General features: G+C 36.7%; 1 protein-coding gene across 2 annotated transcripts in view; it reads left to right on the top strand.

Moving 5' to 3' along the window:
- Nucleotides 1-25,432, top strand: part of plxnb2a (plexin b2a) — a 186,851-nt gene that overhangs the window by 1,375 nt on the left and 160,044 nt on the right. The gene's annotated exons all lie outside the window — the stretch shown is intronic.

Here is a 25,432-nt window from a genome sequence, read left to right as displayed (position 1 = left end):
GTTTCACAAAAACATTTGTAAAATCACAACTAAAAAAAAAACAACTTTTATTTTAGAAAAATCTTAGAAAAATGAAGCACAATGAGAAACCAGATAAGTTAGGATACTATTATGGCTATAATAATAATAATAATACGATAATTGATAAAAATCGTCTTTAATTACTTACTTACGATATATAGAAGAACCCACATTTTTGGGAAAATATATCCCCATTTATTTTTTTCTAGCTTGCCCACAATCATAATAAACAACTTGTGTCTTATTTTGTGCAACAAATAATACAGTTTTGGGCAAATCCATAATAATATGATCATTGATGCCAATTAATTTGGATTATTTGTGAAATTCAGTGTTGATAGTAAACATGAACAGCAGTGCCACGATTTAGTGTAAAGTTGTTGTAAACAGAAAAAAAATTAAAGAATTCAAATAGCTGCCTGGTACATTAGTGCTCACGACAGCCAGTCCTGCAACGTGCGCCCCCTATCTACCTCCAACGGAATATAATGTTTTACAGCCTCTTCAAACAAAAACAAAAGTCGATACTTGGTAAGAACCCATCAAGAATCAATCACAGGACTAAATATCGCGATATATCACAATAGTCAATATTTTGGCATAGCCTGTAGATTGGAAGATGATATCCAGTATGGCATTATGCCAAATGATTAGTGAAATCCCAGACATTTTCTGATTTCTTATTGTATTTTTGACATTTCATTTTGATTTCTAAAAAAACGATGATGTCCATCATTTTAACTGAAAGTTATTTGAAATGAAGCGACACTGGATATCATCATCATCAACCAGCAACTTCCCATAGTATCCTAACTTTCATTTTGGTTTCTGGAACCAATTTTTTTAAGTATTTAACTTTTTACACCATAATTGTGATTTATTTATTTATTTTTTTATGTTGAGTGATTTGCCCTTCAGGGCCACCGTACCTCAGAGCTCCTTCCATACCAAGAATCTACTTTTAGTGAACGGGCTGATTTAGACTAGCTGACCCTTACTTTGAAAATCCCTTAGGGGCAGGAAGTTGTGACTTTTCTTTTTGAATTGGTGCTTTATTTCTTGCAGAGCTTTAGGTGAGAATCTTTACGTTTTGACCCACTTTATCACAGTATCGGGATTGTGTATGTTGGCGCCGCTCGCCGCGATCATGTCATGAGACGTGTTGCCATTCTGTGAAAAGTTCAACTGAACATCTCTCTTTTACAATACTGTTTTAAACTCATCTGCAATGGTAAGAAAACTTCATGGGGTTCTGGGTTTCCTTCAATGACACTTTAGTGTTGTGATTGATGGTTTTAGAAATTAAAACCTCAAAGTGTTTCGGTTCTTAAACTTTGAGGAGCTTTAGTTCATTCATCGGATTGTCTTATTTGACTGTATAGTTCATGGATTTGGTGAATGTCCGTGTTTCTTTCTGTTTTCAGTCGTCATGACACCGATGGACAGAGGTTGGTCAACTTAACCAAACTAACAGATGAATCTAACAGTTTGACTAGTTTGGTCCGAATTGTTGGTATTGAGGAACTCCACAAGGACTTCTATCGATGCTAAAAACCATTGATTCAATTCTCTTTCAACACAATGGGAATAAAAATATTTTTACTAGTCATATTTCCCTTTTTAACCACTTTTATGATATTACGAGAACATCTTTATAAAAGTAGTCATTTGAGCTACAGTGGCTCTGACGTGGAGGAAAGCAGTTTTACTTTTATATTGCCCTAAAACTGCTTTTTCTTTTCAGCTTACAAGGTTAATTGGCCTGGAGTCTGCTGAAAGTAAAGTACTGTCTTGAGAAGCAAGTTTGTAACAAATCTACCATTAGACTGATTTATATTTATGAAGATCATATTGGTAGTAAAGCAGACGAATAACGTAACCCTTGTGCTATGCTAGGCATGTTTACATTAAAAGTGGACTTATCTGGAACCACAAGACATCGCGCTGAACTTTTATTTTCAAAGATTTTATATCTTCACTGATGTCCATGGGAGACATAAGATCCTGTCCACCTTTGTCACAGGAGGGATCACACATCATTATTGTTTCACAAAAAAAATAAACTGCATCCACTGCTGCCTGGTACAAATACCAGTTGGGGACAAAAACAATCAACAGTTTTCCTTCACAGTCAAAAATAACTGCTCTACATATTAGGGCTGCTGCAAACGATTATTTTAATAGTCGACTAATCACTGACTATTTTTTACGATTAGTCGACTAATCGGGTCATGCGCAAACTGGATGTGAAACACACAAATCTTAACCATCATTAGCTTTGAACTAACTAAAAATTATGTACATTCACACTAGAAATATCTGCAGTAATGCTAGTGTGAATAAGCTGAAGATGCTAGTGACGATAGCTGAAAATGCTGAAACTGACTCCAAAACGGCCTAAACAACAAAAAAGCATAAATTTGCCAAAATAGCTAGCATGCAGCTGAAATATTAGCTGAACTCCAAATTGGCCAAAAAAAAAACTGAAAAATGCATAAATTAGCCAAAAAACTTACCATGAAGCTAAAAAATTAGCTACATTTTAAAACGCCCTTAAAAATGAGAAAAAAAGCTTTAGTTAGCCGAAACAGCTAGCATGCAAACTGAAGTGTTAGCTTAATTCCAAAACAGCTTAAAAAAAACACAAAAAGCTTAAATTAGCCAAAGCAGCTAGCATGTAACTGAAATATTAGCTAAACTCCAAAATGGCTTAAAAAAACAGCAAAAAAGCCAAAATTAGCCAAAAAGCTAGCATGCAGCTGAAATATTAACTAAATTCCAAAACACCGTAAAAAAATAGGAAAAAAAGCTTTAGTTAGCCCAAATGGCTAGCATGTTGATGAAATATTAGCTAAACTCAAAATTAGCCAAAAAAAACTGAAAAAAAAACACTAAATTAGCCAAAAATAGCTAGCATGTAGCTGAAATATTAGCCTAAAAACCCTTAATAAATACCAAAATAGTCCAAAAATCTAGCAGAATGCTGTTATAACTTTCAACTTTATTACACTCTGACTTTATATAATATAACGTAACGAGTAATTGACTATTAAATTAGTCGTCGATTAGTCGACTAATCGTGGCAGCCCTACTTCATAGTGTTTTGTTGATATCATAAACGGTTGAAGAGCTACAGTAGTTTAAAGAGCTCGTGTCATTGGCTAGTGTTGGTGACGACACCAGTATTAAAGGGTTAAAGTGAACAGATTTGAAACTTCAAAGTAACACAAAAACTTCTGGTGTGGATCCACAGGTCATTCAGTTGAAACCGATTGGATCATCTGATCGGCACATCTCATAACGTTCTGTTCCCACAACACGTCCGTCTCCTTCATGGCGGCGGGCGACCTTGAAGTTTCACTGCTTGAGTGATCGAGTAAACAAGGCTCATTTTTCTTTATGTAAGACACTCGACTCTTAAAACTGAATAGTTCAGGTTTCTAGTTTTTTCATGGACTTGTAAAGAAACCTTGAACATGTTTTTGTTTGTTTCACTGGACTGGACCAATTCCAGATCAAGATGTTTTGATGGGACAAACTGGGTTGAGTGTCTGGAGATGTTTGTGAATTTACTACCATACTACAAAAAATCTCATCTTTGCTGTATTAGGAGGGAACACCCTTTTTAGGGTCTAATTTCATACACACTGTTCTTGCTTAGGACATAAACTGGTGTTGAATTATGTGTAGAGTGAGTCGTGGTTCTCCTCTTGTTGTTTTGACGGATTCCTCTTTGAAATCTAGACTTTAATCTGGATTAAAGCTCCTTCCTCACTGAAGCTGAGCATGTTGATATGATGCTGGAATGTTCCTGAGAACCTCTCAGTCCTGATTGTTTTCGTGGCCTTTAGTGATGAACGCCAGTGCTTTCCGGCCGACTCCGCTGTCACAGGGGTCACGTTTGGAAATGTGCCACAGTACACCCAATGATTTGCATTTTGATTTCTGAACTTCAGAAAAGTTATTCTGATAAAGCTTTGGCTTCCTTACATCTTCTCACCAGCTCAATGTCACAAGTTGTTTTTTTGCTCACGTGGAACACAGAGATCTGACACTTCCATCGCCTTTGGGATATTCCAGGAACTTCCCAACAATAAAAACCGGATTAGATCTAGTTTCTGAAGAACATCCCGGAGCTGTTCTCCTCCTCAAAAGAAAGCCGTTTGGAAGGGCTGGCAGATCTCCTGCAGGCGTGTTGTCGGTCTGAAGGGTTAAACTTGTCGGCTTCTGAAACCTGTTTGAGAGGAATGTAAGCCGGCGGCCGAGCCGCTCCGGAGAGCGTTACGGTTCCTGTTTACACAGAACTTCACGATGGAGGTCAGGCCACACCCATCAGGACAAGAAGTTCACCTTGTTGTGGGTTGGTAGCGTTTGCGGTGAGTCATTGTGTTTATGCAACAAGTTCAGGGGCAGAAAATGTTTTGAAGATCACAGGGAAGAATTTAGCATTTTCAGTGTTGTTTAAATGTTTTTTATTTTAAGTTAAAGAGCTTTACAAGTTGATGTTTTTCGCTAATAAATTCTTTTTTTTTTTAAATCTTAATGTATGAATAACTGTGGGCAAACTAAAATAACAAAACCCAGCAGTATAAGACAAAACATAACCAGCACAACTCAGAAGCTCCACAGCCTGCTGCTCTGCTCCCTGCCGGCCTCAATGTGACTTTCTCTTTCTTAAATAGCCAGCAGGTGCAAATTAAGGCACTTTGGACACACCTGCCAGGTGAGCAGAAGTAGCAGCAGTACGTAACATTAATCCTGGCACACGTAATCTGTAATATTTTGAAATTTTCTGCTCCTAGAGTGAGTTTTTCAGGCTTTATAGATGTTTTTGTTCATAAAAAGAGAAGCTGAGTGTTTTACCAGTTTCCTGTAAGTTTTTAAGGTTTAGCCGAGCGTTCTTCCAGCGGCACAACAAAAGATTAGCTGCTTCTAATCTCTAGCCAGAAGCTGTGAAATTGAAAACATGATGTTTGGAGCTGGAAAGCAGATGGACGCGGCCGCTGACCGTCTGCTGGCCGGCGTGCGTTGAATGAAACCGAAAAGCTGTCTCTGACCAATGTCTTCTGTCCACATTTACATCAGCTTGAAGTGCAGAAACTGGCAGCAGACGGTCTGTAAAGTCTGTCTCTGCTGGAACAATGCGGTTGTTTTTTAGCTCAAAGCCACAGAAACTCCAGAGTTCAAAGCGATCTCCTCCGATCTGCAAACCTCCGTCTGAAAGGAGGTTTTTGTGTCATAATTGGGGAGAAAAAAGAGGTTCGGATGAGGGAATCCTGCTGGAATCAGAGGTGGAGGATGTTTGTCGAAACGTTAACGCTTTCGGTTTCTGTGTTTGAGGATTTGCTTTCAAGCATCTGTGGCTTCAGATTAGTAGGAGACCTTTGGATCGAGTTGTTTGTCTTTCATCTGTTGCAACAAAAACATCTGTCACATTATTTTAGTTTTGGTGTAGAAAAATGACAAACATGCAAACTTTAGTTTTTATCTTAATATTTAAGTTGAGCTGGGAGCAGATTCAAATTCAGTCTTTTTGTTGCTAAGTAAAGATTTAAAAAAATGTGTTTAGTGTTTTTTCTTTAGTGGCAAAGCTTTGATTTCACTTGAATACCATTGAAATATCAGAATTTAAAACCTTTTTTTTCCTTTTGCTAAAAGTGACAAAAACAATAAATAAATTCTTAAACGCAAAGTAAAATCCCCATTTAGCATAAATATAATTCAGCATGACCGTAAAACAGATTAGAAACAGGTCCAGTGTCTACCCCGCGTTCACCCAATAGCAGCTGGGATAGGCTCCAGCAACCTTGTAACCCCCAAAAAGGGATTAAACTGGATGAGAATCAAGTCCATTGCCTCACTCTTTTTTTAAAATCATTTGACTTGTTTTGACTCTCTTAAGTCCCACTTTTTAATTTTTTAATTTTTATTTTTTTTAAGGCATATTTTCTAATTTGAAAAGTGACTCTGGTTTGAGGGTGGGACTACTGTCTTGGAATTTCCCAGGATTCCTTTGTTTATACTCTCTCCTGCTAGCGTATATCACCTCACAACCCCAAGCTAACACTAGCCTAGCAAAAGACGAGCAATATCGGATCTATCCAGTCGTACAGTTTAGAGCTAGATTTCAGCTCAGACGAGGAAAATAAAGACGTTCATGGATCTGTTCGTCTGCAAGTGGAGCAGAGAAGGGATACTTTGGCCCACCCATGTTATCAGAAACCCGAACTTTTTCAAGCTGCTGGTTTTTAATCTGCTGCTTAGCCATTACTATTCTGAATAAAATACTCAGAAATGTACTTTTAATCTTAATTTTTTTCCTCTATGATGAGCAAAAAGCTTCACGAACACGTTAAAACATCCCACACTTTTCATTGGAGTCGGTCTTTAAGACATTTAGATCAAGCATTTGGAGAAATAAAGGTGTCTATGTACTTCCCAGGATAAATACACAAATGTTGTGATTGAAGAGTTTTTATTTTGTTTTGTTCCTTTCCTGGCATCATGAAGTTCTAACAGGTGGAGGAGAATGTTCTCCGTCAAACTAGTTTGAGTCTTTCAGTTGAGCTTAGAAATGAAGGAAAAACTGTTTGCTGTGTTAAATGAATCAGATAAAGTATTTACCTTTTGGGGAGAAAAGATCATAACATTATTATCAAAAATGAACAATATTTTAACTTTGGTCAATTTCTACAGACGTTTTTGTTGTATTTGTAGTTTATGGGTTCAGTTTTAAACTCTGAGCCTCCAAACCCCATTGCATGCTGGGTAATTTCCAGTCGAGCTTCAGTAGAGTTTAATGTAAAGACTTTGGCGGCTTTTCTTGTCCTTCACGTGACCTTCACTGTGTGAATCGGCAGCTCTAAAGACTTTCTTGGTGCATTTTCTCATGGGCTGACAGGACGACGGTGTTAGTTTGGTGGTTTGACTGAATGGTGGTTCTCAAATCCTCCTGGAGTCTGTGACAGGACGACGGTGTTAGTTTGGTGGTTTGACTGAATGGTGGTTCTCAAATCCTCCTGGAGTCTGACGGCTGCGTCTAAACGCGTCTGCAGCAGCTGCTGTTTGTTCAAGCCACTGTCGTTGTCAGTGAGGATCAGGGGGAAGAGCTGTGATTTCAGAAGATCTCCATCACTCTGTTTGCTGTCGGTGAACGATCACCTGAGGAACACCTGAACCGTCACCTGCTGCAGGTGAGGAGACTCTGATTGGATCACCAAAAACAAAAGTCTGTGCTGCTGCAGTTTAGACCCCAAAACGACCAACTGGTGGGTTTAATACCACGTAATTATGAAGATCTTTACTTTTAACATGATTTTTATTTGAAAATATAACCTTTTTAGGCAAACCTGCTTTTTACTGAGTTTTTAATGTAGGAGTTGAATGAAAGTTCTACTTTAAATCCCTTTTTTTCAGAATGAAAAAAATCTTTTTAAGAATAAAACTTTGAAACTATCATATTAATTGACTAGTTCTACATTATAAGTTGAGTCGTTCTGTCCGTCCATCCGTCCAAACACTTTATTGTAAGATTTGTAACATTTTACAGTGTATGCGGAGGAAAAACCTTCATTCTATTTATTGTAATCCTTTTGTAAAGTCATCGTTTTGTTTAATATTCTAACTTTATTTCTTCGTCAGGTCATCCTTAAAAACTTCATCTCAGTGGGTTTCTCCTGGTTAAATAAAGGTCAAAGAAATACAATTTCTTTGAAAGGCAAAAGGGGAAATAATAGAAATTTGCTTATGAAGTTAAACATATTAACATTGTCAGACATGTTTATTTATACACATAATTTTACTGCCAAAATCTAAACTTTTGTTTTCAGTTTGTGTCAAAAATTTAACAAAATTCCCCCAAAAAAACCCGAATGAAATTGGCACAAAACAAACCAAATGTTTCAGATAAACTTGATTTGATCTAATTTAGGCTCAACAAGTTATTTTAATTAAATTGAAGTATTAATCTTGAGTTATTCAAATTTTTTTGTGTCCTTTCAGCTTCCTAATTACCAAGAATTTGCTCCATCAGACGGTCGGAGTTTTGGAACAACTGGGGGAACAAATGTCAACCTTTTCTACCACAATTTCATTTTATATATATATATATATATATATATATATATATATATATATAGTTTCATTTTTTTTTTCCTCGTTCAGGATTATAACTATCCGTTTCTTCCCATTTTTGACTTTACTTTTGTATTTCCTCTACTTTAATATCAATTTTTCTTATGCCACTAAACGATTTTCTATTTAAATTTTTACTTTATTTTTTGTCATGCGACGTTAACACAATAGAACTAAAATCACCCAAAAATCTAACTGGAGTTCACAAAGTTTGTCTTTTTTAATGTAGTTTTTATTAAACAGTGACTGTCTCAAAATTTACTTGATGTATTTATGTAGAATTTTTACAAACAGCAAAATTAAAAGTAACCCTTTTTATTCAAATGCTGCCTCATGCGATTTTTAGTGTTTCTGTTCCTTCAACGGGTTTCAAAATGAGCTCATGTTTCCCTCCCACGAACTATTTTTATTTTTATCAGCTGACTATGATGAATTGAACAGTCAGCACATCTTTAAATAATCAAATATTCTCCATTTGTGGTTAGGAGGCTTTAGAGCATCAGTCGACTCCAGAGTTAATGATCTTCTGCCCCTTTTCTCCAGAAATACTTAATTTTATTGACTTGTGAGGATGTGTTCTCCTGAGTCTTCTGTAAATTTTGATGGTAAACTCTGAAATAAGTCGCGGTTCTTTGATGTGGAGGCCTGCAGCTGGTCGGGTGAAGGCCGGGCTACAGGCTCATCTCCATGAAAGGATCCAGGAGTCCATCATTCTTCTGCTTCTTATCGGTTCAAGCTCTGAAATCGGCTTTGAAGGAGCAAAAACGGCGACGGTCCTTCACTTAATGATTGGGGCCTTCTTGAACTGTACTTGAACTCCTGCTGCCTCGGAGCCGGTCGGTGCCGCTGACTCCTCCGACTGTAATCGATGACGCCGTTCCTCCATCACCGAGGCTTTTCTTCATTCATGTGATGAATTTGTTGACGATCTCAAGACAAACGACATTTTCTAGAATTACCATTTCTTCACGGTCTTTGAGGATTTTTATTTTTTTTTCCTGGTCATGCTGAATTGTTTAAAATAAAAAATGAAAAATTCGATCTCAGGCTTGTTATCTGTGACATTTCACTGATGGAGCTGAATTTTAAACGGAAGAAGCAGGAAAGTGTTTATTTACCTTATGCTAAAAAAAGAGATTTTAATGCCAAACTGTTGTTTTTCAGTCTGTCTGAGGAGATTTTGATGGAACAGTCGGGAAGTCATTGGTAAAGTTTCAGGCTGAGACTTCATGTCAGCTTAAAGCAAAAAGAGGAAGCTTAAAAGTGAGAAAAGAATGTTTAAGAATGACTAAAGAATCTGTTAATGAAGCAAATAATTCTACTGGACAAGAAATCTTATAAATGGGTTTCAAAATCTAGAAACGAAGCTCTAAAACATTCAAAAGGGGAAAAATAAGAAAAAACTTAATGCTATACAGCCTAATACTGAGTTTTGTTTTTATTATTTTTTAGGCAAATAGTTTGTATTTTGAGTTTTTATGAACATAATTGTTGGTTATTTTGATTATAGTGACAAAAAACGAATGTATTTACAATTGTAGCGCGTTTTTGAACGTGCTAAAAGCGAATCATGAACGCACATTCAGCCGCTGGTGTTCACACAGCGGAGCAGCAGGGAGCAGCAGGGAGCAGCAGGGAGCAGCAGGGAGCAGCAGGGAGCGGGTGATTCTTCTTTTGTTCTTTTGACTGTTTACTAGCGCATGTCTGCCCCCTACAGTTGGTACAAGCTTGGTGCACTAAGTCAAAGTGGTGCAAATCTTGCTCCAGGCCTTTTCTTTCACGTTTGTTCTCATGTGTGAAAGACTTGGTGTCATAGAAAAAACATTTATTAATATCTGTATGTACGTATATATGCAAAACTTTATTGAAATTCTAGAAATGTAATAAAAGAACCACAATTTTGCAATTACACTTCAATAAACATAATTATCACAAACTAACTCTCGCGATAATTCTTTCAAAAACATGGTGACAGCGAAGCGTGGAATCTGGCTGTTGGTCACATGACTCGTTTAATAAGAAGTGTTTCCACTGCAGTTTTGCGAAAAAAGGCCAATTTTGATTTAAACCCACCACCTTAAAAACGTTTTTTTTTCTTTTTCAATAAATATGTTTTTCTAAATTGTAATGTTTTCATCAGACGAATTTATTACAGCAACTCCAATTTGTGCAGTTTAATTGTTGATGGAAACGTAGCTCGTAGGGATGCAACATTATTCAATATAAAACTGAACCGTTCAACACGCGTCTGACAATTCAATTCAACTTATTTTTTCTGTTCCAGTCTGAGGTGCCTTAAGGCTGTCTCTCCCGCTTCCTTCCAGAAACTACCTTGACCCTCCTACGATAGTCGGGTAATAAAAGTTTTAGCTTAATGCTTAAAACAACCGCAATACTTATATTGTTTTGGCTAATAGAATTACCGTATTTTTCGGACTATAAGTCGCACCGGAGTATAAGTCGCAGGGGCCAAAAAATGCATAATGAAGAAGAAAAAACCATACATAAGTCGCACTGGAGTATAAGTCGCATTTTTTTCAAGTAATTTATTTTACAAACTGGTTGAAAAAAACAATATTACATCATCCTGGAAGGTAAGTTATAACATTCATAAGTGAATAGAAAACAGGCTGAATATGTGTCAACACATATTCACATATTAGCATCATGAAAAAAACGAAAAGGTGTAGCATTTATATAACATAACAGTTTTATTTAACTATAGCCTCAAGAACTCATCAACTTTGTATCTTTACTGTAATTAATTGCACGCAATCTCTCTCCATATCACTAAATCCCTTAAATTCTTCGTCGTCTGTGTCACGTCTGAATAACTAAAGTAAATAAAGTAATTGCATAGATCACCATAAGAGGGCACTCTAGACCTACGGTCCATATCTCATCATTAAAAATTCGTATATAAGTCGCACTGGAGTATAAGTCGCAGGGACATTCAATCTATGAAAAAAAACGCTACTTATAGTCCGGAAAATACGGTAATTAAGGAATACTGCACTTTATTTATGTTGCTGTTGTTGTTTATTTTGACGAGTAAGTCAGTTTTAACATTTTAAATTGGTTCAGTTTAGATTGTTTTTACATCCATCAGTCAAAACTTAAGAGAACTGCTTAAAATGTTGCAGTTCATAGAAGTTGTTATGTTTACAAGTATACAAGAGTACTATTTAAATTTGATTCTGCAATAAATGCCAAGAACTGTAGAAAATATCTGAATTTTTGTCATGGTATTTTTCTTTGTAAAATAAATCATTTGTTTATTTTTTTTCTTACTCAATACATATCAAACCGATATTGAGGTACGCATCGAATCGTGAGCAATCCCTCGTAGCTAGTGTCTCCTTCGTGATCGTGTTTACAGCGGTTGGTACTCTTGTTTCCGACTTCCTGATTGGTCACAGTTCAGTGTTGTCGCAAATTCGCAATTTAACGTCAAGAAGTTCAACTGGTTGAACTTACAGTGAACGGCCCGTTTGTACATGGAGCTCTCTAAACATGGATACCCAAAATTCGGGTTGACGTGCGTATACGTAGACTTTTCATTGAAATTCGTTGAAGTTTAAAATAGAACCAGTAGAATCTGAGTTGTAAATCTAGTTTTTCAGTTGTGATTTGACTCATTTTGATCCTAATTTAGCTCTTAATGAGACAGCAGAATTCTCCACTGGGCTGATTTTGAGAAAAGCTTGAAAGGGTATAGAGATGAGTTTGAAAGAAAAACAAGACTTTAAATCTTTGTGAGGATCACATGGTTTTGCGGTGTGAACCGCGGCGACTGGTTCTGCGTGGACCGCTGATAGGAGGTGGTGGTCTTTGTAAACACCCATCACGGTGATGGACGCTCACCGAGGAAGGCCGCTCTGTACCGACTGCCTCCGTCTCCCCGTTAATTCAGGGCCACGTCAGTCAGTCTGCGCGAAGACGTGAGGCGTCACACTCCACCATAGCAGAGTAATCATTAACGGAAGAAAAGCGCCGCCGCTCGCCTGGTAAAGAACGGAGGACATGAAAGGAGACGCCAAGACGGAATGGAGTGGAGGAGGACAGCTCGACTAATGATTCAAGCCGGCGTATTCCGTCGCCACTTCATTTCATACAATGCCTTTAATTACCAGTCATTCTCGCAGCTCGGCGCTATTGTGAGGCTTTATCATGGAGGATTAGGGCTTCACAATAAGCAGAGATGGATGAGTTTTCTTTACTGCTGTGGTTTTTGTTCTTTCAAACAAGAACAGGTACGATCCTGTTTTCTTTCCTCGGCTTTTAACCTTCAGTTTGTAAAAAAGTGTGGTCAAAGGGGAGGGGCAAAGGGCGCCACTGAGTTCTTTATTAGGTGTTTTAATGAAGTGCTCACAGAGGACAGTTTCTCTGGGAGATTCCTGTAAAGAAGCTGTAAATCTTCTGTTTAGGTCATGAACATCCAGGAACTCTCTGGAGGAAAAGTTGAAGATCTGTTTTATGAAAACGTATTTTTGAGAAGTCATGTTTGATTAGAAAGTTTAGATGAGAACAGAACAATGATGATGGTGGAAAACAAAACTACAACTTGAAGAAAAACGGTATTTGATGACAAAGTGGAAACGGATTGAATTAACGGATTAGTATGATGGAGGATTCAATCATGTTTACTGACTTTTATCAAATGTTTGCCTTATTAATGGAAGTTTATGGAACAAATGGTTCCATAATAATCCTCTGAAATAAACCCAACAATTGGAAATACGTCATTTTAGTTCCTGCTTGTTTCTATATTTCATCACAGAATTTCCAAAGCGGATTCACTTTGTTTCTGGTTCCTTCTTATGTTCTGATTCCATCAGGAGTTCTGCAGGTTCTCGGATCATTTGTGTAGAACTCAGTGTTTGTGTAGCCTCCCTGATTAGATCATGGATATATCGATAAATGGATAAACGTTAATCACTTTGAGTTGGTCGGGTCTATTGAAAACCACACAAGATTTCAAAAAGTAGAATAAAATGTAAGAATTGATTAGAAAAAGTGGTGTTGTACCCACTCCCTCTCTATCTACCTCGACTGCTACACCTGCTATGTTGGTTTTATCTCCATAGCAACGATTACATTTTTTGGTCACCTGTGGGTGGCGAACACATCTATGTAAATTTTTAAAAAATCGGCAAAAGTAAATTTTTGGATTTCCTTAGCAACAGAGGTTTTCTGTTAACTACGGCCACATTCCTATTACAGTCATATTGTTTTATTAAGTTTGAGCTGGGGAATCATTTATTACATTTTCACAATATTTCAGTAAAAAATATGCAAGAAACCAATGTTTTTAAAACTTTAAAACTACAAACTATAAAACCAACCTTTTCTTTGCCAGGTAGCGTCCCAGTGACCTAAGCTAGTAATTAGTTAGGAGCTGATAAATTCCTAGAAGCTTAAATTCAAAGAAAATTCTAAAGGTGTTTTTTAAATTTAATATGGCAGCCTCAACAGCCAAGGATAGTTTAGTTGTCCTTATGAAAGATTTTTTTTTTTTCATATTTTCAAAAAATGTAGAAATCGAAAAAAAAAAATATCACAATTTACAACAACTAAAAAAGTTATTTTGTTTATTCCTGGCGTGTGTTTTGGTTTCGTTAGCGGATTTTGAAATATTTTTAGCCTCATAAGAGATTTTGGCCCCGTTCATTTAACAGTTTCTCCTGCTGTGATGTCATCCTTTGGGGGCGGGGCTCATTGTGCCCAAATTCATTTTCTCTTGGTCCCTGCAGTCCAGGACTAACGTGGGACAGAATTCAGCCATAAAATCTTGATGGTTGGACTCGTTCCTCAGGTGTGAAACCCTTTGAGAGTCTGAACCCGACTCTTCACTCTGGTTTCAGAACAAAAACCCAAATTTAAGAAACTTTACGGTTCTGTCTGAAAGAACAGGAAGTAATACTTTAAGCTTTGTTATCCCCAAAAGTGCGATCAGCTGGTTTCAGCAGAAAAGTAGAAGGCATGAAGCGGCTGCTGCCGTCGGACCAAAGGGCGTGTTTGCTGCTGACCTGGCGGCAGGTGTGCGCCCGCCGTGGCCTTGACTCTTCTGTTTGCTCAGTGGGGTGAGGCTTTGGAGCTTCCTGTCGCATAAAAGCTAATTTCTACCGTCCCAAAAAACTTTATTAAACAAGTAAAATGTTTTTTGATCTTTGTTTGTGACTAAAGTCAAATTTTGTAGAAGAATTTCTGTCAATTTTAAACATTTATTTGTATTTATTTATTATTTGTGTTAGTTCTTAGACATGAGAAAAGCAAAATAATTTAAAATATATATATGTTCATGGGGTTTTTGAATATGAACCAGGATAAAGTGAGTATATTTGTAGAATTTCTGCAGATAAAAGCATAAAACTATATTTATGATGGCCAGATTTGAACCTTTCTTCTGTAAAACTTTCTTTCCCATGAGTACTTTGGCGCCTGAAGCTGATTTTAATGTTCAATCTGCTTGAAACAGCTTTAAAATCGCATCTTTAAACACTAAATTGATTCCAACAACTTTTTTAATTTTCATTTAAAACCAATTTTCCTTGTTAATGTGAAACTGTTTTTTCTTTGACAAATGAAATAAAACAAAATAAAAATGATCGTTTCTAGAATTAAAATGAACCGATATCGTTTTTGCAAGAAAAAAATAACCATACATTTATTAATGAATCAATTTGATTGAGATAATTAATTTGAGATCAATTATTCAAATGTTTTTCATTCATTTTAAACCCTGATTTTGTTATTTCATGTTTAAGCTCTATTGATGTGCAGTGGGATATTAAAAACATGAACTACACTCTAAAGTTCTGACCTTTGAGGAGAAATTCTGTTCAGGAAAGAGGTTGGAACCATTCTACTATACAGGTTTTAGAATACTAAAATATTCAGGATCTAAATTCTTCTTTTTTTACCACTTTCATTTGAATCTGTTGATCTCCTTTACAGAGAAGTTTCATTATCTTTAAATCTGTTTTCTGACATTCCTGTCTTTTATTCGCTGCACAAATTGTTTTTTTTTTTCACCAAAATACATGTTTTTGTTTTGTTGATGTGCATAAAAATAAATGGAATTGTTAAGATTCAACAGGAATTAGTCAAAAACTACAATGAAAACCAAAAGCTGTAGCCAGAGGAAGGAGATCATGTCTTCTCTTCAGCTCCTTTCAGAACATTTTCAGCTTGTACTTTGACATGACACACATTTTTTAAGTATATTTGCTTTTTAAAGTACCTTTGTTATAAATAATTAACTTGAAGAATAACAAACTCCTGTTTTGTTATCAGCTCAATCATTTATCTGTATGTTTAACAAGCTCTTATTTTGTAAACTATCTCAAACTCTCGTATTACTTTGAAATGACTTTCTTTTTAAAACCTGCAAAAGTAGAATAAAACATTTTAAAGGGACAAATGCTGTAAGTATTTAATTTCAACTATTGATTTCCATTTCAGTTCAGGACACAGTCCATAAAACAGAACATGCAGCAGACTTATTTTGGAAGGAGAAGGGAAAGTTGTGACCTTTGTGCCTCAGACGGACCTTCTGCCCAATCAAAACAGGTTAAAATGACTCCAGCTAACGTGAAAACTGTTAAAAGACATGGAATGAAAGGAAAAGTTTAGGAGAAAGTTTGAGTCTATTGACTGTAAGATTCACTTTTTGGGCTGCGAGTTTGCAATACAAGCTATTAATAAGTAAACGCTCACCAGGAATGCTAATCACTTCTGTGTTCTAACAACTACTTTAACCCTTTACTCCTGTACTGAGTTACTCCCGACGTGTTCACCTCGTCTGACAGCTCCGAGTGCAGTGAAAGCCGTTCAACACCTGCTGTTTGCTCAGGTGTTGCCGGTCAGATGTTTGAGCACAGCCTCAGTAAACTTCCTCAGTTTGTCCTTAAATGGAGCCGAAAACGACTTCTTTAAAAACTCGGTCGGTTGGAGTTTGTTGCATTACTGATGCTAATGAGGAACAAGAAAATCGTTTTCACTTTTACATTTTTTTTCATGTACAAACGTGCCGTAGTCAAATGAAACTCGACATTCAAGTCAAACTGGCGGTTTCCATCCATACGGGGTGAGCTGTCGGTTAATAATGGTGACTGAGATGCTGTTTTATTAGCCTCTGGTTTTCCCTCCTGATAAGTTTACCACAGATTTTCAAGAATGAACAGATCTCATTTTAGCTGCTTTATTGTGACGACACGTAGGGTTTTTCCTCATGTTTGTTTTGGGAAAAATTGCTTATAATTTAAAAAAAAAATCTTATTTTTCTTTAGTGGAATATCCAATTTCGTTGTTCTGGGTGGTCTTTTAATTATTAGCCAATATCCAGAAGTCTATGTTGTTTTTTAAAGATATATTTTCTGCAGAGCAGCATAAGTTCGTTAGAAAATCTAGCAAAAAAAATGACAAGCAATACCAGCTCAGACGAGGAAAATAAAGACGTTAATGGATCTGTTGTCTTCAAGTGGATTTATCAGAATTGTAGCAGGGAAAGGAGACTGAAAAAGCCCACGCTTTTTCAAGCCACTGGTTTTCTTCTGGTCCTGATCAATTACAGTTTGAATAAAAAAAATACACAGAAACGCCGTTTTGATCTTAAAATATTTGTGTACTCCATGAGAAAAAAGCTACTAGATTATTTTAAAAACACAATTTTTATTGGAGTGGATCTTTAATATATACTAGACAATTTCTAGTCACTGAAAATGTTTAAGCTTTGAATCTGAATTTAACTTGTAATAATTAAAATGTCATTTTTAGTTCTGAACGTTTAGTTTCTAATCCAGATTGTGACTCAAAATACATTTTGTCAACACTTTATCTTTGATGCTGTCTGGCTTTTTGTAGAGTGTTTGTTATAAAGACATCTATAGGAAACGTGAGGAGATGGTTCTTTAAGGAGAAATTGATGGATCCATTAAAGATAATAAATGTTAGTCGTTTTAAATTCACTCTGGTTATTGTTCCATAATTTGAATAGAACTGAAGTGTTATCATGACAGATTTAGAACTTTGTTGCACAAACTTTTGATTTTATTTACCTTTTTAATTGAAATTTTAAAGTTTATTTAAGTTTTTGTCCGGTTTGTGATTTAAAGTGACATTTAAAACAACAAAAAAGGAAAACAAAACCATTGATTTGATTTAAATGGACATTTTCATAGTGGAAATACTTATTTTTTTCAAGAAAATGAGTTGACATTGAATAAACTCAGTGTTGCTAGTTGATCCTGTCATTTTGTAGAATAAATATCATTTCTTTGCTGAGGATTTTTGAGGTGACTGGATTGGGGAATATCGTTGGAGAAGCAGAAGTTCTGCCTCTTTTTGAAGGCAGTGAAGCTGAAAACAGGAGTGCTGCTGTGATATGAGCTGAAAGTAGAAAAACACATTTTGGCTGCTCTTATATAAATATAAGTGGAGCGCGGAGGGCAACAGACCGCCATCATTCCCAGTATTTGGAGGTGACGGGGTCTCGGTGTGTGGGCTGTAATTCCAACCACCTGTCATTTGCTAAAAGCTGTGAGAGCCCTGAATGCTGGGCAGTTTGAGAGGAGGAGACGCTGTAAAAACAGGTTTAGTTTGCTGCAAACATTTATCAATGAGGAGGTCTGTTTTCCAAACAAAGGGGTCTATATAATCTATATCATCTATAATCATCTGGGAGCCAGCATCTGCAGCTGAGGTCTGCTGTTGTCCTGCCTCAACGAGGAGGATTGTTGGGAAAAGCGGCGACTTCAGCTGAGAGTTTGGAGGGAGAATGTGTGTGGCGGCGTCTTTACATGTGGTCTGAGGTGAGATGGTTCTTCCTGTCCCGACACTTGTGGAAAACACATGTGGTGAGGGTTCCACAGGAGCCGGAGATGTTAAGCGCCGTGCTGCTGGAGACGACCAATAAAAAGACAAATGTGTGTTTTTCCTCTCAACCCCTGCTCTCCTCCCAGGAAACCCCAGACCGCCAGCCTCCTCACCGCCTCTTCATCCTCTTTTATTCCAGCATTTATGAACTCGGATCCTCACTGACTTAATTTTTTTTTACATTTTTTTTTTTAAGTTTTGGAACTTTGAGAATTTGCTGTTCCAAGATCTTAAATCACAGACGACTGAGACATTCTTATTTTAACCTGAAAGATGCAATACTAAACAAAAAATTCAAGAGTTGTCACAGCATTAAAATTTTGGAACGCTCAAGTTTTGTATCGTCTTTGAAGATCCACTCTGATTGAATTTATTTTTTTGTGTTGTTCTCTGAAAATCTTTTACCAACATTTTCCCCCAAAAATTGTGCTTTTTAACATGGCATCACATGAAGGACTATTTGAACCTCTAAGAAAATATCTTTTCCCACTTTAGACATGAAATCCCAATAATTATTAGAAATTAATTTGTCACCGAGGTTGTTTTAAATTCAACCCTGAAGATGCTGAAGCTAATAGCCAGCTAAAATATTAGCTAAATGCCAAATTAGCCCAAAAAACTAAAAATAAATAAATAAAAAGTAAATTAGGTTAGCCAAAACAACTAGAATGTAAATATTAGCCTATGTCCAAAACGGCCTAAAACTTTTATTTTTTAAATGATTAAAATGCTGAAGCTGTTAGCTGAAATTCCTGAAGCTAATAGCTGAAAATGCTGAAGCTGATAGTCAGCCAAAATATTAGTCAAATGCCAAATTAGCCTAAAAACAGAAAGCCTACATTATGGTAAACCTGTGGGACACTAAAGTGCACTGATTTCAGAGAATCCCTTTTTGGTGTTTTTAATGTTTTTTTTTTTCTTTGTTTTTTTTTGCCTTTTCTTTTTTTTTCTGATGAAAGGACATATTTAAAGAAATTTAAGTTCAACATTTCATTTCTTTATCAAAATAATTAGAAATCAGGCTCAAGAAAAAAGATGGAGTTTGAAAGGATCATATTTGTGACATAGAAAATATACTGGGCGGGGCTACAAGCTCCCCGCTCCGCTCCATTCTGATACATTCACTTGTAGACAAATAAATCCATGAGCGTCTTTGTTTTCCTGGTCTGAGCTGGAATCTGGATCTAAACTGTCCGTCTGGATAGAAATGATATTGCTCACCGTTTTTGGGATGTAAGCTAACAGGAGAGCATGTAACAGATGGGCGATGGGAAGTGGGGGTGTGCTTGCACAAGGCCAAGAGTCCCGCCCACTTTGGAGATGAGTTTCTAATGAATGCCTGCTGCTCTGCAGAAACTATGTCCTTGACAATGACAGATTTTTGGCCAAAAACGACATAATCATAATTAAAAGACCACTGGGAACTCTTTGGAAAGGGTCAAAAGATGATTGGAAAGGGACTTTAAAAGTTGTATTTAATGTTTTTCTTACTTTTTTAAAAATCTTTTTGTTATTCAAATCATAATTCCTAATTTCTAGTTTTTGCTTTCAAGGATTTGGGCATAACTGCTACGAAAAAATTAACTTTCCCCCCAAAAAATCTAATACTGGTTATTAAAACGTTTTTGTCTGTTTAGCCTTTTAGCTACTTTATACTACGATTAACTCAAAGCAATTCAATCAATGTACAAATGTTGTGTCAGGACAAAAATAAGACTAAAATGAAAATAAAACATGAAAAGTTCAAGAAATAAAAGGATAAAAAAGTTTCTGAAGGAAAGTTGCTGTTGACCAACTTTAAAACCATCAACATGATCGTTATCACTTAAAGAAAAACTGGTTTAACAGTTTAGTGTTTATGTTGCTCTTTAGCCTTAAATTTCAGCTCAAACTGTAGTTTGAATCTGCAAACGCCTGAAAAACTTTCAAAAAATGATCAAGTTCAATCTGAAAAAGAGAGTGATTCTAAATGTGTTAAACGTCAGTAAACAGATGGTTAAACTGAGACTCTGGACTTTCACTTTCTCTTCTGTTTTTATGAGGGTTTTCCTGCTGCTTTAAACTTCTGTTTTCAGCGTTATATTGGACATAAAAGACTCTTTATAACCTTTCAAACGTTTTCAAAAAGGAGGACACCTCCCTGAGCTGTAGAACTCACTCTGTCACTTCAAACTTGTTGTCATTTTTGCCGTTAAACTCTCCAACAAGCCTGATCTGCAGCTGACAGGTCTGCTCCACAGGCCTGTTGTTGGAGCGTAACATGAAGCAGCTTCTATGGGTGATTCTCTACTCGAGTTTGGTTTCAGAACTGCTGAAATACTGAAGCTGCATTCAGGGAAAATCAGAACCTTCAACTCGGATTACCTATGAGTCACAAGTCAAAGCTACATTTAATTATGCTCAGTTTTAAATGTATTTAAAATTAAAAAAATACATAAACGGTTCAATTTATCAGCAAATTTATCTAAGTATTTCTTAAATAAATGTTGAAAATTAAGAAGAATGTTTGCGATGGCTCCTCCCACAGTCGGGCGAATCCTGTCCGTTGTGAATGCAGCTTAAAGGGTGTGGACTACCAAGAAGCTCCCTCCTGATTGGTGAAAGTGGTTGCCATAGGAGACCAGACCAATCACAACTTACTGACTGATGTCGCCTGGCTCCAACACGGCACGAAGATGCTAGTGCTGATAGCTGAAGATGCTGAAATTGTTAGCTAAAAACGATGAAGCTGATAACCAGCTAAAATATTAGCTAAATGCAAAATCAGCCAAAAAACGAAAAAATTGATTAGCCAAAACAGCTAGCATGTAGTTAAAAAAAGATGGCTAAACTTCAAAATAGCCTAAAAAACTTAAAAAGAACCTAAGTTAGCCAATACGGCTATCGTGTAAATATTAGCCTAACTCCAAAACATCCCAAAAAACTTTATAAAAAAAATAGCCTGAATTAGCCAAAACAGCTAGCATGTAGCTGAAATATTAGCCTAGAAAAATCTTAGTAAAAAACAAAATATTCCAAAAAGCTAGCAGAATGGCCATTTTTAAAACTGTAACTTTTTCACATAATCATGAATAATCAAGACGCTGGAATATTATTCCAGAATAAATCAACTTAAACCTTAAATAACTTTAAATATTTTACCCTCCATAAAAATATATTATATAAGCTAGAAATAAGCTCACGATAACATCGGGTCATTAATAACAATAAAATAAAATGATCTTGATAGAGTTCCCTGGGCCTTGACTTTGTGGTCTGTGGTTATAACTGCGTGGCTGGTTTTTCCCGCCCATATTTTTGGAACTTAAAGGTTTCACAGTGTCGTCATGGAGACCATTGTAAATGTTAAATGTTAGTTCAAATCAGCCCCTTAAAAACCACTAAATGAAGTCATCAGTGGCTTTTGCTTTAAACAATAATACATCAAAGTGGTGAGGCATCATTTAACGAGCATTTTAACAAGATGTTTTGATTTAATAAGAAATTTCTAACTTTTTCTTACATTTTTGCTCAGTTTTCCAAAAAGTCTTATTTAAAGGGAGTACGTAAAGCAGCCATAACTGTTGTCAACGTTAATTTTTTGAAGAAGTTAGTTGACTTAAACTTTTCTTTTCCTTTTTTTTTTTTTTTTTTTTTATAGTTTCTGTAAAAGTTTTTACCAGAGAAACCTCAGTCTGTGTTGTAACGGTCCGTCTGCGGTTTGGTTTTCAGATTCTGCTTTTGTTCGTCTGGATGTTCTTCCTGCTGCTTCTCTGTTCATGTGTGGGCACCTAAACTCCTCCAATCAATGGAGACGCCTTCAAAGGACCCCAGGAGCTCCAGCCGGGTCCGCAAGCCTCCGTTTGTCAGAAGATTCTGTTTTTGGTTCAGGTTTCAACAGCTTTACTTCTAAAGGTTGTTTGTTTGTGCTGCAGGTTAATGTTTGACAACGTGATAAGAGAAGAAATCGAACCTAAAACTGCAACCATCTAATAATGTTTCTTCTGAACTTCCTTCAAACTTTCTTCTCCAGCTCGTTTCTCTGTCAGTCATCTACTTTTTGTGTCTTTCTGACCCAGTTTATGGATCCTAAAAGGATTAAACATCCGTGTGAAACTTTAATCTGCAGGAAACAAACACAGCGTGTTTGCTGCTGAGGTGTAAATGCCTGCAAATCTGATTGGTCATGGCCCTCTGCGCCCTGAAATTTCCCTTCCAGTGGCCACACAACACTTTTATTATTGATTCCTTCTTATTGTTATTAAGCCGTTTTCAACTTTCATGCCTCACTTGTGCTAAAAAATGCTGCAAGACAAAAGAGAATAAAGAAAGCTTAGGCTAAAAATAATTTGTGTGAAGAAATGCAGTTCTGTATTATAAAAACAGCATTAAAAGGAGTCCATGTGATGGAAATAATCCAGGACTTTTCCAAAATAAAACTTCCTTCAGGTTTTTTTTGTGATATAAATCTCGTCTCCACTGACCTGCACAGTCCGATCAAGTTTAGACTGGTTCAGACAATTCAGGGGAGTGTTTCCTCTCAAAGTTGGACCGTCATGTGGGGTGTAGGCCGATCGTGTAGCTTCACATCATAGTAGTGCGACGACGGCAAAAGAAAAGCTAACCATAACAGTGACGGTCATCCAGCAGCTCTTCAATGATCTCCTGCCAATCAACAGGTTTCAACAGAAGCTCCGCCCTGACCGGTCCGGTCCAATATTCTATGGACCTGCAACCAATGCAGGCCTAAGAATGTTAGTGTTCGGTTCAGTTTAATGGGTCGATTTTAGAATGGAAACACTCAAAATACCGAACTGGACCGCTCAGTGGAAACTAGGGCTGCCACAAACGATTATTTTAAGAGTCGACTAATCACAGATTATTTTTTCAGATTAGTCGACTAATCGGGTCATGCGTAAAGTGGATGTAAAGCACACATCTTAAACATCATTAGCTTTAAACTAAATAAAAACTAGATAAATAGCATTACCCGTGGTAATGCTAGTATGAATGCTTTTTGCTGAAAGTAGTAGAAAGTGGTGACGCAATTTACTTTAACTGCTGAAGGGATTTGCTGAAAATACAAAAGCTATTTGCAAAATGTTACATTTGTTCAACTGAATTTTATTTATATATCCCAAAATCACAAAGAAAATTTGCCTCTTTGTGCTTCATGCAGGTCATTTTACAGATGTAGAAAAGACTTAACTTTGCTAAAGAACTATGAAAGAGCGCTGAAGTTGACCTAAATTTATTAAAAATTTGTAGTAACATTTTTTTAAAATCCCTAATACATGCTAGTTTTGCAAAAATATTTAGTGTGTTGCTTAAACATGAGCTAAACTCTAAATTAGTCCAAAAAACTTCAGTAATGCAAAATTAGCAAAAAAAGCTAGTTCGTTGCTTAAATACTAGCTAAACTCCAAAATAGCATAAAAGTCCTCAGTAAACTAAATTATCCTAAAACGTTAGCATGTTGTTAAAATAGAAGCTAAACTCCAAATTAGCCTAAAAAACAGTAGATTAAAAATTAGCCAAGAACATTAGCATGTTGCTAAAATATTAGGTAAACTCCAATTTTTTTAAAATGACTATAAAAGATGAAAACATAGCCTATGAATGTATTTAAAGGCTTGGCATCTGAAACAAAGAACTATTTATCAGAAAAGATAAAGTTTTGGTCTCATTGACTCAAATATAACAAAAGTGCTTTTTTTGGTGCTGAACGCTCACAACTTTGTTCAACTTTAGTACACTTGGACTCCATATAATGTAAAGTAATGACTAATTGACTATAAAATTAATAGTCTATTAGTCGACTAATCAACTTTTAAATTAGTCATCGACTATTTTAATAGTCGATTAGTCACTAATTGTGGCAGCCCTAATCGAAACGAGGCTACTCAGGATTCACAGTTCCAGCCCCACACCATCATACTACCACCACCGTGTCTGACTTTCCCTAATCTTGTTTATTAGTTAGAATCCTGATTTTGAGGCACAAAACCTTCAGGAAGTTCTTGTCTCATCAGAACTTTTGTTCAACAGTTTTGGGAGTTTCTTTCCATTTTTGTCTTTTTCTGACTGTATGATGAAGAACTCTGACCTGAACTGAGCCATTCCAGGCCTGAGCTTCTCTTTATCTTGTTTTGCTTCTTTGGCGATGAAGAGTCCTCATTGTGTTCTTCTACTCGTTTGGTCGTTCTGTTATGTGGAAGTTCTCCTGAAAGCTCGTTTCTGAGGAAAAGCCAGTTTCACCTTTCACCAAATTACGTCAGCGTTGTCTGGCTGCCTTTTCCTCCGATTAGATTTGGACTGAAGGTCAGATCCAAAGTCTGTGCAAGTTTCAGTTTGCCGTTTGACTCCATGAGTACAGTAACAGTTTAGCAGCAGCTTTTCCTCCTCATTGTTGAAGACTCCTCCCTTTTTTCTTTCTGATATTTTATCTTGGATGAAACCCAAGTCAGATTTAGAGTCTGCGTTGGCTGCTCTTTGGTTTTTTAGTCCATCCTTCAGGTTTCTCCCTCTTCTGTTTCCCCTCTCTGCTTTAGCTGTTTGTGACCGACACAATCTCGCCTCTGTGTGAGTTAGCTGCAGGTCTTAATGGGTTAACATTCTGATTACTTGCAGAGTTCTTGTTCTCGGTCTCCTGAGTCACGCTGAAGGCATCAGGGCCGTACCAACACCGCTCTTCCCGTCTGTTTTAGCCATTTTCAATAAGAATCCCTGACATGTAAGCGGCGCTCGCCCTCTGTGCTGGACTTTCTGCGGCGATCCTGATATTTGGTCAGATAAGAAATCCGAGTTGCAGTTGGAAGCTGGACCAGAGTGCTCCTGCTTCATTTCCTGTGTGGTTTGGCTTCATGCCCTCCCTGTTTTTCTTCCACCTCCTCAGATTTTATGTTCATTCTTCCCAGCAACTTCAACAAAAACGTTGACGACGCGTGAGACAAAACCCCAGCCTGCATTTCATTTAAAACAGACTCGCATCTGTTATTTTGACCCCCTCTTTGGGCCCTTATATAACTTTTCTGTAGTTGGATTCATTTTTATTCAGTGTTTTGAAAAGACGTGTTGTTTAATTCACCACACTGCACAATTGTTTTTCTCAGCCTTCCGTCAGGATGTTTCCTGTTTGTATCTTTGTGGAATGATAAATCTTTACCAATTTATGGCTACATTGTCGGTTGTAAGTGAAGCCAGATGTTGGGTCTTCATGACCTCCAGAGCAACCGTGGCGTCGTTGTCTCCTGGATTTACAACACAAACTGTCAGTTGTTGTCTCAGCAGTTTGTGTAGTTTCTGTACGTTTTCTATGAAGTGATTTTTGTGACACCATATTGCAATAATAAGTCACAGTTTTGAGATCAAAAATGTCTAAACTGCCAACAAAATGTGAAGTGTTAAGAATAAAAATTCATAA

Source organism: Oryzias melastigma, linkage group LG23, assembly GCF_002922805.2.
Source record: "Oryzias melastigma strain HK-1 linkage group LG23, ASM292280v2, whole genome shotgun sequence".
NCBI lineage: Eukaryota > Metazoa > Chordata > Actinopteri > Beloniformes > Adrianichthyidae > Oryzias > Oryzias melastigma.
The sequence above is the reverse complement of the archived record's forward strand: the minus strand, read 5'-3'. Positions and strand labels throughout refer to the sequence as shown.